Source organism: Diorhabda sublineata, chromosome 2 (genome assembly GCF_026230105.1).
Source record: "Diorhabda sublineata isolate icDioSubl1.1 chromosome 2, icDioSubl1.1, whole genome shotgun sequence".
NCBI classification, from domain to species: domain Eukaryota; kingdom Metazoa; phylum Arthropoda; class Insecta; order Coleoptera; family Chrysomelidae; genus Diorhabda; species Diorhabda sublineata.
Window position 1 is genome coordinate 37375909 of NC_079475.1, and position 9256 is coordinate 37385164.

Genomic DNA, 9256 nt, shown 5'->3' on the forward strand with positions numbered 1-9256 from the left:
AGTGAACATGCACTCGTAATTTCTGTTAAAATATAACTTTGATTGAATGGATAAAGGTGCTATAGACACGATATACCTGCAGAGTGGGATATTTATAAATATTTGCCAAAACACACGATCCATTCGGATTTTATGAAAGGAAATGTACAATTCCATGAACGATTACTGCTCTCATGGTGTATTAACATTATAAAGGGATAGCACATGAATTTTTTTTATTCGGGGTATGCCAGACAAAAATTTAAATAAAAAGCTGCTACAATACAGAGTGAGTTTTATGTATGGAACGCCTCAATTAGCTCGGAAACGGCTTGTGCGGCCGGTATTATGGTGGTATGTACATTGTTGTCGGATCTTTCCTTTTTCCGAAAAAATAATCAACTTTGTTATTTCAAATATACCACCCTGTATTGTTATAATAACAATTTTGACTGTATCAATAAAAGTGAAATGATATTCACAATGGAAACTTATGAAAATCGTTTCCCTTGTTATATTTCCCCATACGAGAAGATTTACAAAATACGCTTCACCTTGAAAAGAAATAATTAATTACCTCGTGAAAATCGATATTAACCGAAAAGTTGTAAAGAAATACTTCGAGTGGAGTTTACCAGGGTCAAGCTGCAAAAAAATCTTGATTCATCTAATTTATAATTTCCAATTCGATCCGTTGCTACAATAGTCTAACAAACTAAAAATGAAATTAGTCATGTATAATACCGATACATAAATACATTTGAATTTGAATTGTGTTATTCACAATATTCGAATTATAACATAAAATATTGTGTTGTGTTTTATCCTTTTCTCTAAACATCAATTCAACCTTAGTTATCATAATCCTCTGATCATTGCCTGATGACCTTCGTGGCTATTCCATTAAACCACGTCTCCCAATTCCCCTTCCTTCAAACTGGTTATCCAGACACCTCGAAACATTAAGACCATAATTTGGTGGTGCATCATCTTGTTGGAACCAAATAGTGGTATCCAAGTGTTTTCCCTGTTAATTGGATCCGGACACGCCGCAATTAGGTCAGGAAGAACTTCCATACGAAGATGTTCTAAATATGCTAAGTCCCCTCGAAAGAAATAAAGACCAATAAATCTTTCTCTGGCTATTTCTATCCAGATATTAATTTTTTGGGTTGCTGGATGTATATCGTTTAAATCCAATGAGAATTTTCCAGAGCCCAATAGCGACAATCGTGTCGATTTACTGTACCACTTAAACAAAACGTTTTCACGTCTAAAAATATTACGCTATTGAGGAAATTTGGATTTTCATCACAATATCTCACGAATAGTCCACAAAATTTCTAAATTTTATCCGGATCATTTCGAGAGTTTGTGAACAAGTTTGAATATGTGCAGCTGTCAAAAAAGTGAAAAAATCTGTTTTGGAAAACACGAAATCCGTTTACTAGACATGGCGGCTAGTAAGGACTAGTCCAGGGTTAGAACGTAGCCAGGATGTAACGCTACTTGTAAACAGTGTTTCATCTCTGGAGGAAAACATAAGATACTAACACCATGGGCTCTGGCTTCATTAATCAGGTCAATATTAGAGTGTGGGTGTTGAGCCCATCCAGTAAAAGAGGCACCGTTCTTTAGATGCTCCACCATTGGAGGAATAGCTGGGAAATAATCCAGTTCGAATCACCACATGTGCCTCAAGCACCAGCTTGTGAATTCATCATCAGCTCTGGAGTAATGGAAAGATAACCTTTAGTTTCTAGCTGCACTGAAGCATATCTCGACCGTTACCGTCTGTCTTCATTCTGCTGAAACTATATTCCCAGCCCGATTCCGTCCTCTTTTGGCGATTATGTTTGAATTTGTTTTTGGCGCAACAGAAACCCCCGTTTCGTTACAGCGCTCTGGAAGTTTTTTCAGGCTTTCTATTTTAGAGCCATTTATCCTAATAACCTCTTCAACTGTGTAATTTCCTCTTGAATAACCTCTAACTTCCACAATATATTGTTCCATAAACTTTAAGCTTCGTTTCTCTAAATGTCTTTCTTTTTCATTTATTAGATGTATTCCCACTTGATTTAATTTAGGGTTCAATAATGCTGATAGACATATGGATATTCTCCAATTTGATACAGATATCACTGAAAGTTTTACCAACAATGGATATTTCGAATTAACATTTACATAAATCGAATTGTTTTTTATCTGGTAGAATGGATAACAGGGTTCTTTTTCTATATTTCGTCGTAACCTTAAATAATTCGATTTAGTAATACATCCTGTCAATTCTTAATGAACAGTGTATATTTCTTTGTTGCATTTGATTTACAATTGATTAATTAGAACCGTTTTAAATCAAGTAGACCGTTGTTAACTAGCAGAAATGAAGAAATAACATTCTCGGTGGATTTTGAAATAAATGATTCGCATTTAAATGTATGGCAGGTTAATTATTGTTTCAAGAGTGGAAATTACAAAAACACTTATTCAAATTATATTTATACTACAAAAAATTAAGTATGCAAATGTCATATCACAAATTTTGTGGTCTCGTAAAAGAAGTAACGCCGCATAATTTGCAATATCTTGAAATTCGTCGATTGAATAAACAAAAATAAAAGAAATTGGGATCAAATGATTCTATCAACAATTTATTATCAGTATTATACATTAGGAGATTTTAGTTATAGAATTAAAAGCACTTTTTCGAAAAAACTTTTTGTTAAAGCACCGATTAAAAATTCAAAATGAACAGCATCTTAAATATTTTATGTTACCTTCATTCTTTACAAACAAAATTAGTCATTTTTTATCTAAATTCATCCCAAAGTTTGGTTTTATTCAGTATCCAGTAGTATCATCTAATTTTCAGTATTGTTATATATCGTCAATTATCAAGAATACTACAAAAACGGAGATAAAGCTATCATAGATATGATAAGGAATTTGAAGTCATTTGAAAAGCAACTAAGTATAATTGTAATGAAATGAAAATGCTGTGATTTCAAACATTATCAAAATCTGCTTTGCTTATTAAAAATATTGATAAACGATTTACATTATTTGGTAAACCCAAAGATGTCGCCAGTTTCTGGTTTTGTTCACTTAATAATAACATCAACTGTCTTGCTACTACACATTTAGAAGATTTTAAAGAAGACATTGACTAAAGGTTTTAAATATGAAGTAAGCTTGAAGATTTTATCAGTTTGTAATCTTGTCCAATTAATGATAACATCAATTTTGGAAGTGAAAACAAAAAAACTAAACAACTGTCTTGCTACTACACATTTAGAAGATTTTAAAGAAGACATTGACTAAAGATTTTTATTATGAAGTAAGCTTGAAGATTTTGCAAGTTTTTAGTCTTGTCCAATTAATGATAACATCGATTTTGGAAGTGAAAACAAAAAAACTAATCAACTGTCTTGCTACTACACGTTTAGAAGATTTTAAAGAAGACATTGACTAAAGATTTTTATTATGAAGTAAGCTTGAAGATTTTGCCAGTTTTTAGTCTTGTCCAATTAATGATAACATCGATTTTGGTAGTGTAACAAAAAAACTAATCAACTGTCTTGCTACTAAACATTTAGAAGATTTTAAAGAAGACATCGACTAAAGGTTTGTAATATAAAGTGAGTTTGAAGATTTTGTCAGTTTTTAGTCTTGTCCAATTAATGATAACATCGATTTTGGAAGTGAAAATAAAAAAAACTAATCAACTGTCTTGCTACTACAAGTTTAGAAGATTTTGAAGAAGACATTGATTAAAGGTTTTTAATATGAAGTAAGCTTGAATATTTTGCCATTTTTTGGTCTTGTCCAATTAATGATAACATCGATTTTGGAAGTGAAAACAAAAAAACTAATCAACTGTCTTGCTACTACACATTTAGAAGATTTTAAAGAAGACATTGACTAAAGATTTTTATTATGAAGTAAGCTTGAAGATTTTGCCAGTTTTTAGTCTTGTCCAATTAATGATAACATCGATTTTGGAAGTGAAAACAAAAAAACTAATCAACTGTCTTGCTACTACACGTTTAGAAGATTTTAAAGAAGACATTGACTAAAGATTTTTATTATGAAGTAAGCTTGAAGATTTTGCCAGTTTTTAGTCTTGTCCAATTAATGATAACATCCATTTTGGAAGTGAAAACAAAAAAACTAATCAACTGTCTTGCTACTACACGTTTAGAAGATTTTAAAGAAGACATTGACTAAAGATTTTTATTATGAAGTAAGCTTGAAGATTTTGCCAGTTTTTAGTCTTGTCCAATTAATGATAACATCGATTTTGGTAGTGTAACAAAAAAACTAATCAACTGTCTTGCTACTAAACATTTAGAAGATTTTAAAGAAGACATCGACTAAAGGTTTGTAATATAAAGTGAGTTTGAAGATTTTGTCAGTTTTTAGTCTTGTCCAATTAATGATAACATCGATTTTGGAAGTGAAAATAAAAAAACTAATCAACTGTCTTGCTACTACAAGTTTAGAAGATTTTGAAGAAGACATTGATTAAAGGTTTTTAATATGAAGTAAGCTTGAATATTTTGCCATTTTTTGGTCTTGTCCAATTAATGATAACATCGATTTTGGAAGTGAAAACAAAAAAACTAATCAACTGTCTTGCTACTACACATTTAGAAGATTTTAAAGAAGACATTGACTAAAGATTTTTATTATGAAGTAAGCTTGAAGATTTTGCCAGTTTTTAGTCTTGTCCAATTAATGATAACATCGATTTTGGTAGTGTAACAAAAAAACTAATCAACTGTCTTGCTACTACACATTTAGAAGATTTTAAAGAAGACATCGACTAAAGATTTTTAATATGAAGTAAGCTTGAAGATTTTGCCAGTTTTTAGTCTTGTCCAATTAATGATAACATCGATTTTGGTAGTGTAACAAAAAAACTAATCAACTGTCTTGCTACTACACATTTAGAAGATTTTAAAGAAGACATCGACTAAAGGTTTGTAGTATGAAGTAAGCTTGAAGATTTTGCCATCGCCATCATTTTGTCTTCTCCATTTAATGATAACATCGATATTGAAAATGTAACTCAACAACTGAGCAACTTTCTTGGTACTACACATTTAGCAAACTTGTAAGAAGTGATAATGAAGATAAAAATCAAATAAATAAAGTAAAAGGTTACAATGTTTTGAATAAATAGAAATGGATGAATAACAAACAATTAGAATAATTGTTGCAATGTGTGTTTATGTGAATCCACATTTTCATTTATGAAATTGATCATCGTCGAGAATTGTCTCAAGTTGATATGAATCAAATTTTGAAAAAGTTACTGTAAAAAATCGCCCGCAAATTATAGTTAACGTTTAAAGAAAAGTTTGCCCATATCTGACTCAAATAAAGAAAATATTTACCTTTATTATGAATTCACATAATCATCAAACTTGTTTAATCAAAATCTATCCACTGACTATCCTGAATTCAAGAGCAGACCATTTTATGACTGTGAACAAATTAGCTAATTACCTTTCTTGACAATCCATTGTTACTAATTGAACAATTACCGGTAATATATTTTAAGTTGTAACACCCAATTTTTCGCGTTATTATAGATTAATTTATAATAATCTTCCCACTATCAATTTCTACTAATTATCCTTAGAACAAATTGGAATAACATAATCAGCTTTGTTATTAGGAATAGAAAGGAGGCTGGAAGGCGTCGTGGATGGAAGACAACAGGTTCAAACTATGAATATTTAGTAATTCGTACTGTTGGAATATTTCTGTATATGTTTATATTTGATTGCTAGTTTATTGTGTATAATTTTGAAGAAAAATGGCCAGTTTCGCTAAGCTAGTAACGCACAAAAGTTTTTTATTCAAGGCATTTAACTCCAAAGATGATTCTGTATGTTTAGATCCAGTAATTTTGATCTTTCGATTGAAAAGTGGAAGCAAATCTAGTTCGAAACGAGAAACTTCCATGGCCTTAACCAACCTTTGTCGACTATCGAAAAAAATGTGCAGCTGATTGGTAAAATAAGCAGAGGAAGTGTTTTGAGTCTATTCAGAATCATATATAGATTTCTTGATCATTGGAGACAAAAAAGGCAGTTGTTCTCTCCATATACATCAACCTGAAGTACAGCGAAATCCTGGACAAACTGTTAACGCAGTTTGTTGCTGTGCAACATGACGATGCCAGACGAACGTTGAGAAAAATTTGATTATTTTACTTAAAACCCAAACAGTTTTTATTGGCCCGCTTTGAAAATTCACATACTAGTTCAAAAATACTTATTTGATTTTGTACAACTTTTAAATAAAACAATTTTTTCTATTCCTGATTACGAAATTAATAAAGTAAAAGTAAAATTCTTTATCAATGACGTTGAAAGTAAATTTGAATATCAATCAAAGAAAAAGACAAATTTTATGATTTTTTAAAAAAATACCATTTAATAGGACAGTTTTTCAATATGCACAAGATGAGTCGTACATTTTTACATACAGTTTTATTGGAACTGCGAGGAAAAAAGGTCGAAGCTGCTTCTTAGAAATCTAAACACAATGGATTGCTTATGTTTCACACTTTCTGTCCATTACTCACAGTTTCATTCGTATTACCTATTATACAATATTAATCAATGTCGGAGCTAAAATTTGATTAAATAATGGATTGAAAACCTTAAAGCAGCCGAAACGACTATAAATATAAAACAAATAGGGCGGCCACAGATCAGAAGAAGCAAGGAAACCGCGGAGCAAGTAAATTGGTCTCTGCGAGACTCCAAGTTTGTCTAGATCCAAGTAATTGGCTATGGAGAGTGAAAAAAAAGAAGAATAATCTGTGTACAATGTACACTGTGCATGGAAGAGTGTCCGTCCAAATGCGTTAAATGAATCTGGCGCCACATTAGCGTCTGGGTGGATTTTAAACGATGCACCAAATTATTTAAGCCCCAAACTTTTCAGACTTTTGTACGACGCAATTTGTTGAAATTTGTAAACACCAGCGCCTTTCTGGAAAGTTTTTTGAGATGTTATTTAGCATACACATCCGAATACTTTTTCAACTTTACTCCTATATCCTAGGTTAGACGTGTTTGAGACTAAATAAAGTAGAAGATTTTTTAGGACAAAAAAACTCTTGCATTGTCCAAAAGCGACGGTTTGGACGGCAATATAAAGGTCATAATTGAACCCTACTTTTTTCGAAATTCAGTATCTATTAACTCTGTATAATATGTGAAAATACTACGATAGATTATTCAACAACATCCCACCAGTTAAAGGGATGATCTAAAATAAATTGAGCTCGCAGAGTTGGTATGCCATGGCCTCCCTGCAGCCCAGACCTATCTCCAAATAATTTTTCTTTTTGGGTTTTCTTTAACGTTAAATTTACATAATTAAACCCAAAACAATTGAAGTAGAATATTAATCAAAATTTCAAGAATACCAACAGTAAGATGGCAGCTCTCTCGCAGTATATTATTTTTAAGAAATAATTTTCTATTACATGTTGTTTTAAAGAAACATTTGTTTCAATACAATGTATTATAATGGAAGTCTTTTATATAGAGGAAAGCATTTACCAGCAACGAAATGATTGTGCATTTTTTTACATTGTAAAGTATTGAGCCCTTAACTAATTAAGGAGGAGTGGTAGATTAAGGGCGTGCTCCGCTTTTCTAAGTGGAAACATTGGAAAAGCGTATTTACGAAACAAGCAAACGGATTCAAAGATGAAAAGGAAGAAAGAGTCAGAGTTTTTAACCTTTTAAAGAAGTCCCTGCAGTGAACGCTGCTGTTTAGTTTGCAGTAAATATCTAATAACTCTCTTTTGTAGTTTGAAGATCGCTCAAATTGAGTCCCATCACATGTACCCCAGAAGGGAAGGTCATATCGGTGACGCAACTCAAAAAGGGCATGAATGGATAAGTCCCATTTCAAATAATTGTCGATAACAAGCACTAAGAGTTTTAGAGATTCAACGACGCCAAAACTTTAGTGGATCCACAGAAAATTAGAATCACACCATTGTTTAAAGGTGATTAGGTCACTAGATTTAGTTCTATGAAGTTCCGTGAGATCAGCGCTGCTCCAAGAAAACAAGTTTCTGCAAAAAGTTGAGAGCCTTGAGGCACTCCACATTTTATTGGCTTGCAACAGACATAATTATTTTCGTTGCGTATTACAACTAAAAATTGGTTTGGGTTAATTTATTTTATATTTGAATGATATTTATGATAAAGTTTTTGGAATGTTTTCAATTGATAATCGTTTGGTTGTGAATGTTAAATAGAATTTATTGAAAAGTGATTGATGAATCAATATATTTCAACACAAAATTATAACAAAAATTTAGATATCGAATTGATTTCTTGCCACACACAAATTATTAACAAACTAAAATCTTCATTGTGATGCAATTGAATATAACTTTGTCCATCTACGACTGAAAATAGTTTAACTATGTTAACAGAAGTTTTTTGACTTGTACTTGTCGAAAACTGTTTCAAAATGCTTAGCTGTTCAAGAAAGTAAAATCACTGAATAATTTTGACGGTTTCAAATTAAGTTAACACCTAAATATTATTAGATTTTGTGCTAAAAAACATGCAAAAACATGATGATTAAAATAATTTCTAATTTGACGCGGTTTAAGTATATTGAGTTGCATCACCAGATCTGGTTCCCAGCGACTTTTTCCAGTTCCCTAACCCTAAAATTCCACTTTCAGGAGAGATATAAGGGAATAACGGCCATTTTATTAAATTCGACTTCATTTGCTTCTATTTTCAATAAAACCGAGCTTTAAAATAGTCGCATCAGACACATAGCTGGTATTTCTAACCTCAAATTTTGTCTTTTATAATGTGGTGGTAGTTATGGGGATTTTAGACATGGTTTTTTTTAAAAACACAAGATCATCTTCACAAAGAAAACGAAATCTTTTGGATTTGGAAAATGAAAATGAAAAAAAAACTAAAATATATTGCAAACACTGAGAATTTGGTTATGTAGAACCAATATTCTTTTGTCTTATTTTCTGAAAACACAATTTAATTTAATTTCCATCAAACGAGGACGTTATCGTATACGGCAAAGCCTACTTTCAGAAGAAAAGCGGCAACTATTATTTGGAAAGGCTAAAAAGTTTATTGGGTTGGAAACTTTTTAGACAACTCTCGTATAAAATAAAATTATTTGATTCAATAATCCAAAATTCTGTGAATTTAAAACCCTCATAAAATTAGTTATATCATCAATCGACATTATTAGT

At 31.3% G+C, this 9256-nt stretch overlaps 1 protein-coding gene across 1 annotated transcript in view; it reads right to left on the minus strand.

Moving 5' to 3' along the window:
- Nucleotides 1–5418, minus strand: part of LOC130440664 (rhoGEF domain-containing protein gxcI-like) — a 53223-nt gene extending 47805 nt beyond the window's left edge. The window contains exon 1 of the mRNA XM_056773927.1: nucleotides 5379–5418. The gene's annotated coding sequence lies outside the window, so the exon portion shown is untranslated. The remainder of the gene's footprint in view (nucleotides 1–5378) is intronic.
- Nucleotides 5419–9256: the final 3838 nt, after the last annotated feature.